Source organism: Geospiza fortis, unplaced genomic scaffold (assembly GCF_000277835.1).
Source record: "Geospiza fortis unplaced genomic scaffold, GeoFor_1.0 scaffold112, whole genome shotgun sequence".
Classification (NCBI taxonomy): Eukaryota; Metazoa; Chordata; class Aves; order Passeriformes; family Thraupidae; genus Geospiza; species Geospiza fortis.
In genome coordinates, this window is record NW_005054298.1 from 24,802,921 (window position 1) to 24,812,765 (window position 9,845).

A 9,845-nucleotide genomic window follows, 5' to 3' on the forward strand; every position below is an offset into this window, starting at 1 on the left:
GCATATTGTTGGAAAAAATAAGTCCAAGTTTCTGCAGGAGAAAATCTGTAGGGAAAAGTAGATTGCCTATTAGACTGACTGATATAACTGGGAGGAAAGAGAATAGATAAGCTTTTGGATCTGCAAGCCCTTTTCCAGGTCTCCTGATTAACTATCAGCTTAATGAAATTTTTGTTTATGTTTTCTGATAAATGCTTTATGTGTTGCTTCATACTGAATTTTATAAGATGCACCTTGTACCTTATTACTAATTTCTTCTGTCAAAGAGATTTTTTAATGTGAATATCTGTGACGATTGGATCCAGTTTAAAAAGGTAGTTCAAAACCTTCTACAGTGAAATTGAGAGCATCTTGATCAGGGTCTATATAATTTGTGAGTTTTAGTAGCATTATTGTTTAAAAATCAAAATTACAAATGCAGTAAGCAAGCAAGCTAGACTGGCTAGGCTGATAGCCCCAGAAACATAAATTAATTTGTTTTCTCCCCCAGGTTGGGAGCCAGCATAAGCAGTGCCAGGTACACAAATCTACTAATATACAAATAATACCTGGAGATAGGATAGGGTCAGTGTGGATCTTGGGCTGCTTTGATGAAGCAGTGGCAAAGCCAGTTGTGTGTTGGTAGGATGAGACTGGCCAGGGTCCAGGTAAGTTCACTCTGGTGAAATAAAGATGATAGCTTGGAAATCTGTGGAGGGTCTGCCCCCTCTGTCCTGTGTGTGCAGGCAATGCCAGGGGTGGGTTACATTCTCTGTGTTTCTTTTAGAGGAGGCTGAACTGAGAGATTTGGTTATCAGCTGAGGGAAAGCAGCTGTCTCCAGCTGTCTGAGTGTGCTTACACAGGTGAGCTCCATGCTAAAGCATGGGCTGCACCCAGAGCAGGGTCACAGTCACAAACTCCTACAGGAATGACTCAGAACTCTAGCTGGCCAATTTTAATGTGACAGTCCATGAAGGAGAGCTTACCCTTCCTCTTTTGTCTGAGTCCTCTTAATTCTCAAATTCTTGCATAAACTCACTTAGTGCATCTTGTGTGATAATCTTCAAGTGCTGCTGTGAAAATCAGGAATAACTTGAGAGCTCTGTGTGTTGTCTGCTTACTAGTGAGTAGCTTGCCAAAGCTGTCCAGACTTTTAAGGAGGCAGTAGTGAAGCTTTTTAGTTCTAAACAGAATGATGTATGCTGTTTCTTTATAATACAGAGTTAAAATAACCTCAATTATGATTATGCCTTTTCAAGTATCTATACCTTTTCTGCAATCTGCTAACGTGAATAAGAAATGCAAAATGATCATATAAGAAGTCTGTTCTAATTATAACCATATTTTTATTCATATAAAGCTCTGTTCTAGTCACCTTGAAATTTCCCTCCAGAGAATGGCTGCTAAAAATTTCATGTGCTTTCACTCTGAAATACTGGATTGCCCTGTAGCTGATTATCCTGTAACAGTAAATAGAAAGACCTTGCCTTATATGTGATACAATGAGGAAATTCTTGATATTCTTGTAGACCAGTTGCATTAACATTTTTGCAGTAAGAGGGCAACTTGGTATCTGTGACCTCTTGACTCTTACTTGTTTTTAAAAAACGCCTTCAAAAATCCCTTGCGAATCTCTTGGTTAGAATGGAAAAAAAATTCTACTGTTCTTTAGTAGAGACTGCTTCTGAATACTTAAAAGCTGTAAATAAAATTGGAACAGCTTTCTTATTCCTACTTAGAAGAAAATCTGTGTTCAGACTGTGATTAACCTGCAAACCAGTTGTTTTAAGATGTTGACTCTAGCTTACTCTGTTATTCCATGACAAATCTGCAAGGATTTTTTCCCCTCAAATGAAGTTTTGATGCAGTTTGACATAAAATTCAGATACTTTTTTGCACATATATAGAATTACTAAACCATAAGCACATAATTGCAAATATAAAATAATTATCTCAGGAATGGACATGCCCCTGTAGAGTTGACAGGTGTGGTATCTGAAGGCAAAAAGCACTATCTGTGCTGGAACCATTGCAGGAAGGCTTTAATTTTTAAGGAGCTTTTTGCTAAAAGAGATGTTCTTGCTTTTTCAGGTGCTTTGAATCCTGCAGAAACTGAGTGGCTTCTTGCTGCAGAGTAGAATATGGAGAGTACTGAAAGCTGCCTGTGGTGTGATATGGCTGAGATCCGTGTACAAACATACAGGAAGGTAAACTGTGATGATAGCAGTGTCTCACCTCCGGGGACTGGTAAAAAGATAATGATACTTCAACTGTGAGAGAACCTGCACCAGGTGGGCTTTCCTCTGAATCACTCTGTGATTCAGAGAGACCATATAGAAGAGTTTTTTGCAGGGAAAGTCTGCTTTGATGACCAAAGGACAAATTTGTCTGAATGACAAATGTGTCAGAAATGTGCAATGTCATCCTGTGGTGTTTGGGTGCTAGACTCTAATCTGTGTAGTCTGAAGGGAATAATGCAAATGGTTGTCCACAAATGTGTAGTTTAAGAGGACAGAAACAGCTAAACTATTTCTGTCCCACAAAGAGATGAGTGGACTTCAGATGTTGCTTAGATAAGTGCATTTCAAAGAGGAGGTGGTGCAGAGCCTTCAAAAGGTCTCCCAAGGACCATCTGAGAGAACTCCTCCCCTTCCTGCACTAGTGGCAGTTTTACCATTGGGTTCATAAGGCCAGAATTTTGCCCTGGGAGTTAAGATCAGAGAAATCTGTGTTATGGTGAACAATCTCAAAGCAGAGCTTGGAGCTTTTTCTACAGTCTTTAGCTACAGTACTTATGGTAACTGGAAATGAAAGACGTGTTCAGTTAGTGATAACTGCTGCAAGAAAAAACATTTCCAGCTTTTCCTTGCTCCCCAAACATGATCATCATCACTTAGATTTAAAGAATAAATATTCTGATGAGAAAACTGGATAATAAGATAATAATAATGAGAAAATGCTGCCTTGCGTACTTTAGCTATTACCAAGCTTGCAATGTTTATCTTTTCTGGTTTTGGTGAAAATGCTTGTGGGGTTTTTATACTTGTGCTCAAAAGGACTGGATTTGTGAGATAGTTTGACCAGCATATTAAATTTGGAACCTGAGGACAAACATTTCTGGAAACAAAAATTATAATCAATGTTGATCGTAGAGTTCCAGGGTACATGCACTGTAGACTATCCATTTTTCAATAACTACTTTTAAAAATAATTATTGAAAAGATTTTAAGATATGATTTAATTGACAAATAACACAATTAAAATAATATTCTCTCTTGGAACAGAGAGAGAAGTTCTCCTTTCTAGAAAAATTTGATAATGAAGAAAATATGTGCACTATACACAACTCTTAAAGTATTCCAGTCACTTATTTGCATATTATCGCATTTTACCTCACTAAATATTAAAGTTCTTGATTTTAATTTATTATGGGAATGCTGATTTCCATATTTGTTATTTGTTGATATGCCTAATGTAGTTTGGGGGAAAGATCTGAAATGTAACTCAGCATTTTCAAATACAACTTAACTAATAAAAAGCATTCAAAAATTATGTAAATTGATTTCTGTTATAAATGTTGGGTCCTGACCACTTGATACACCTGGAGGGGTTTTTGGCTGTTAAAGAACTTACAGGAGTACTGCTTGTAACTGAAAACTAGTGAAACACTGGGCTTTGTGGCTTGCAATTTTTTCAACACCTAAGCCCTCTTCTGCTGTAATGCATTATTCCAACAGTAAACATAGGAAAAAAATGTAGAACACTTTCTCACAAAGCTGAAATGTGTTCGTGTTGTGGAGTAGACAACTGATGTCTTTTTATGAATTGCCCCTTTTGAAGAGCCATTTTTAAAAATTATTAGTGTATCTCATGCTGTACCTGTGAAAAATCCCTCAAATTTAGTCAAGTTATAAGATTTTGAGAAATTTCTGTTTACTTAGTCCAGTGATGTTTGTAAATGTGAGCTGGAGAAAATCCATTAACTGCTTTCCTATGTCTTTTGTGTTTGTTTTGCCCCGGGTTGCATCTCCTGGAAGGCTGCTTTCCCTAGCCCTGCTGTTACTATTCATATGCACGTGAGACTTGAAAATGTGTAAGTTACAGTTTAATGCACTTTTAAAAGATGTTTCTTAGCAAATGATAAGAAGGTGATGCTTTTTAGTTTTGCATTTCAGAGCATCAAGAGTCTAACCCAATTTCCGCTATAGTCCAGAGTTCTTTTCTGCTTGGGATTACATCCCAGTAGTTTATGAAGGCATACCCTTTTATGGTTTATTGCTGTAGTTTAAAAATATTTGAATGGTTGTAGTATCTTGACTTCCATAACCAGGCATCTGAAAAAGATCTGTCTCTTTTTTTTTTATTATCTCAAACAACATTCTGCAGCACTAATCCTGGCTGCAAAATAGCATTCATGCTTAATAATTTTACACCATGTCAGATATCTTCAGCTGTAATTATGGTTCAAAATGGTTTAAATTGTGGCAGAGGTATTACTTTGGCAAATACCTATCCTCCAAGCCTTATTTTTAGAAGAAATAGCTAATGCTGTTTACATTCACATATTTTTAAGGTGTCATGCATGTGACGTTTCTTACTGAAGGGGACACTTTTAACAGTGCTAGAATTTGTTTTCCTGTTCATTTAAGTGAGTTGTTTGAAATGTTACATTGTTTCTACCTAAAAAAAATATTTTTCTCAGGCGTTCTGCTAAACAAATATTGCTGGGAGGCTTCTAGGGCTGTCTTTTTTGGCTATGAGCTATATTAATAAGGCTTGGCATTTTTACTAATACAGTTTTAACTTGGAACATGATATCTAGCAACAAAAAGGTATGTATTGTGATCTGAATGAGTTCTTTCCCTCAAATACAATTAGAGCATATGTTTTTATCCTGTGCAGGCTAGAAGATGGCTGAATGTGTGCTGAGAGATTTGGGTAAAGAGGCTGTCAGTGCATTTGCCTGCCATGAGCCTGACTTCATTAATGCAACAGAAATTAACTGAGATGCTTTCTCATGCTTAGAGTGAGAAGAGCATCTATGCTCTCCCTTTGAATTCCTTTAAAAGAATTTGAAGTCTTTAAAGGGCACTTCATTGTATTCAGAAAAGCATTCTGTGATTATCTGATCTGTTGTTCATACAAGGCCCTCATATCAAATACAGAAGGTGTACAGTTGTTCTTTGCTTCTGAAACCCACTGCAAGAGAGTGTAGGAGAATAATTATTTGTGAGGATGTAGCTGCTTGCAGGTAAAGGTTGTCTTCAGCAGAGCCCAAGGAAAGAGATAGTCCTTTACTTTGACTCCAGTTCTTCTCTGCGTGTGGGGCCAGGCCTCTAGAGTGAGACTGACTGAGAGGCAGAAAGTCCACGAGCAAAAGTGTTTCCCTTCTGTATGGAATAAGAAAAATTAAGCAAAGTTGATCCTCCATAGGCACATATGCCCACAAAACACAGAAGAATGTACAGAAGTCATATAGAAGTTGTGAAAATGTTGACTATCACTGACTGTAGAACTTCCTTTGAATCATAGAAAATGGTCTTGTAAGAAACTCAGTTAAAACAGACTTTCTGGCTGCCAGCTTTGCACATTGCCCAAGGAAGTAACAAAGAACAGCTTGTTACATTGCGCCATTTCCCCTACCCCACTGAGTTTTTCCCTGTATCATTTGTGAGTGCAACATGAACTGTGTGTGTAACTGCAGGCATAATTTGACCTTTGAGATCTTCACCATTGCAAGTGATACAAGAGAAGCGAAGGTCACAGTTGATGTTCAGGTACCAAACCAAGTAACTGATAAAGTTTGAAAAACACAGTAAGAGAAAACAGTTTTTGGTGGCATGTGGCTTTGCTATATGAACTGCCCTGTCTCTTCCTGTTAAAACTCAGAACAAACCCTTTTACCAATATAAGGAGGCAACACAGAGTATGTGTCAGTACAATGGCAGGATAATGCAAAATACCAGGAAAAGAAAGGAGGGAAAATGTTGTTTTCCTCAGTGACTTATTCCCTTTCTCACCAAGATTTGCCAAGCTCTGCATATCAAGCATTAGATATGCAATCGACTCTGTGCCAGAATTTGACACACTTTGCAGTGAATGTGGCAGCTTTTACCAGCCCTGCTTTCATCCATTATATGGCTGAAAGCACTGCTGGCTTCCTGCTTCTCACGCAATACCCTCACTTCCACACCAAATGTGCCAGGTATTTTACCTGGCACGTGACAGCCTGTAGCAATGGATCTGTTTATGGGGTTGGTGCCATGCAAGATGCTGTCATCTCTCCCTCAGGCAGTTCTGTGCATTTGGGTTCTGATCGGGAGGGGGTCCAGCGCTGAGCTGGGGCTGGGGTACTCTGTCTTGTGCACTGGAAAGAAGGGAAAACTCAAACCTATGGTTGGATGCCCTACAACTGTGCTAGTGGGAATATTGGAATACAAAAAGATGTGTATATATGGGGTATATAAAGGAGTTCTAATCCTCTTGGGTTTCCTGCTCTTTCATTACCATCTGGCCCATGTGAACTTACAAAAATAAGTCCCCACTCTATTCCCCTTTGCATACAAGTAAAAAAAAAAAAAGTTCCTAAAGTTGACAGGACTCCTACTAAAAGTATCACACTGATCTCCATAGCTTTTAGAAAAGGAGCAATTATAGATTCCTTTCATAGGATAAACATACAGCAGTGGCTTTACTTTTTCTTTTCCAGAAGGGCACTGTCTGCAATCCCTTTGGGGACAGCTTTGGGAGTGCTGTCTGGAAGGACATCACTGCTGCTGGGACCTTTAACACTGGGCCTGCTCTCCTGGCATGCCAGATCTTTCCTTAGGCTATAGGTGGCGGGAGACCTTATGCTAGAATGGTTATTTTTGGGTATATATCTCATCATCTTCAGCAGAAAGGCCATAGCAGAGAAAATAAAGAAATGCTGCATAAGATATGCTTCTAAACAGGAAAAACAAATAACTAATAGTGCAGTGAAGGTCTTTAGAAACTAATAAATATGTAAAGTAATTTGGGATTTCCACATGGTTAATCTCTATCTGTGGCTATCTCATCAATCTCTACTTTTGCAGGCATTTGCAGGTGGGGCTTTTTCTTTAAGAATTAATGATCTGAAAAGATGAGCAATTGTAGTAACTTAATAGAGATTCAAATAGTGTTTGTTAAACAAAAGTAACAATTGTGGTATTACTGCAAAATTGAACTTATGGATCTGCTACTGGATTTATGGGGGCATGTAGAAAGGTATTTTTATAGTATCCTTTAGAGAATGATAATAGACACCATGTTTTTCCTTTGCTCTTAGAAATAAGAACTGTTCTGTCTTATATTCCACTGGGTAATGTGTGCACTGGTGAATACTGAATTTTTAATGTCGATCACTAACTTACGAAAACAATCTCTGTTTTACTGACCTTAATACTTGTGAAGTATTAGGGCACAACGACTCTTACTGTTCTTTTATGGCTATTCTCAGTCAGGGCTTCATTTTCAGAAACAACTTATTTGCTATTATAAAAGTTTTAACGAGGCAGTATTAATTGCTAGGGTTTTCCACTTAATTTTTATAGAAAATCTGCGGCGATTTCAGTCACCTAAATAGTTGTATAGGAGCACAAACACACTTGAAATAGCCTTAAATGAGTTAATTTGAATGGTGTAAATAGTTTTGCTTGTGATTTATCTTTCCTAAAAGCTGTAAAATGCATGTAATTGAGCTGCTGAGGGATGCTGTGCCATTCAATAGGGCACATACAGAGCACTCGCCCTTCTGACTTAGTTCCTGGTCAGTTTGTGCATTCTGTCTGCTGAAACTTCCCCTGACTTCTCTGGTACAGTGCAGCATCAAACGCATGTGCAATGCCTTTCACATCTTACAGAAATGTGTACAATTCAACAAACATTTGAAAGCATTACATGTACATAAAGTCTTATTTTTTAAATGTGCTTAGTATCTTGAGTCTTTGAAAGCATTGGTATAATGCTGCAGCAGAGATGGTAATTAGATTTTGCTGTCATCTGAACAGTAATTGATAGTTATTTTGGACTCTCTGATGTGCTTGCAATCAGATGACATTTGCTGAGGGATGACATTTGGTTGTGAGTAGCTAGAAATTTGTTAGATTTGTAACTGAAAATAAATCAGTGTGACTAACATTGGGCAAAGGCAGTCTCTTTGATGTAGTCTCTTTTCTTGTCATGCTTGTGTTCATCCTTTCTCCTGCCTTCCTCTCCTCCAGAGCTGTGATTGCCTGTTGGGGACCAGGTGAAGCTACCTTGGTGTATGCCTGGACAGCCTCCAGTGGCCATCTGGTGCTGCTTAGCTGGACCTTCTGGCCCAGAAATGAGATCAGCTCTTTCTCATGGCCTCTGGTCTTTGACTTGTATGTGTAACAAAGAGCTCCAGAAGCAAAAGAAATGAGAACAAGTCAGTGTCTTTGTGCTTCACTCCCTTAACCAGTTTCTTGGAAAAAATAATTTTTAAAGGTCTGTGTTCATAGTATCTCTTTGTATTGTTTTGAGAAGACTGCACTCAGCCAAGTCAAAAGGCACAATAACTGAGTGGCGTCTTCAAATCTTTATTGCTGTTAGGAACCTGACAAATAAAATATACTTTTCCACCCTTGTGCAGTACTGAACTGGCAATTGCCAATTAGAATTGCTCACCAGGCTGGAGTCAAATTAGGAGCACTTGCTAATGTTTGTTTTAGCATTTCTAATCTTAGAAATTGGGGAAGAAATTGTGTATCTTGCCTATATGAACTAGATGTACCGTTCCTCTTTCATTTCATGATGGGCTTTTCCACAGGAGATTTTCCTCTTCTCTCTTAACTATCTTTGATGAATAATTAGTAATAGGCATTTTATTCAAATAAGCAATGTCTGTTAAAGGAACTGGAGTTTCTTTCATACCAGTCAATGAATGCTGCTCATACAAAGTTGATCAGGAATTGCATGTGTGTGGAATCCAGCCCTAAAGCCTCTAATTTTTGTTTCTAGATATACATCTGACACTCACAATTATTGTGAGAAGATGAACACCTATTTAATGAGCTTCTTCTGCTGGATTTCTTAGGTGACACTGTAAACTCATTGACTATGCTGATGATTATAATAACTTGCATCATACTACAGTATTTTTATTATGTTTTCTGGACTTTCCTTTTCTTCTAATATGTCAAAATATTTAAGAAAGCAGCTGTGAATTTCCTTTTTGTTGATCTGATGTGCTTTTTCTGGGAGTAGATGTCATTAGGCTTATGCAAATTATTCCTCTTGAATGAGAAGTGTGCTTGAGCGTACAGGCAGATGGGGACAGTAGTCATTACCCAGGGGAGGAAAGGCACAAGCAAAGACTTAAATACTCTGACCTATGTTATAGGTGCAGGTTGAGAAACTGGCTCCTGATGGTCCCCTGTAGTTCCAAAACTTTGTGAAAGTGCAGGCAGGAGGAGTAGGGAAACTGAGGAGGCCTGGAGATGAAGTAAAGGCAAAAGTAGGACTGCAGTGTACATGGAAAAATTCTCTTGCTCTGTTTCCAGTTGACAAACTGCCGATTGTGGTTTGTTGGTTTTTTTTGTTCTGGTTTTTTTTTCCTTTCCCTAGGTATTTCTATTTTCTTATTCACAAAAAAAGTAAAAAGGCCCATGCATCTTCAGTAATATATCCCAAAAGCTGTCCAGCTATCTATATAAAACTAATTTAAATCTAAAGGGATTTGTTTAAAAAAAACCAAACCAAACCAAAAACCTCTGGCCAACTCCAAATATACTACTACCAGATGTGGAACTCAAGTGATGGGCTTATTTATCTGGAGAAGAAGGAGTTGAGATGCAGATATAGAATCACAGAATTGTTTAGA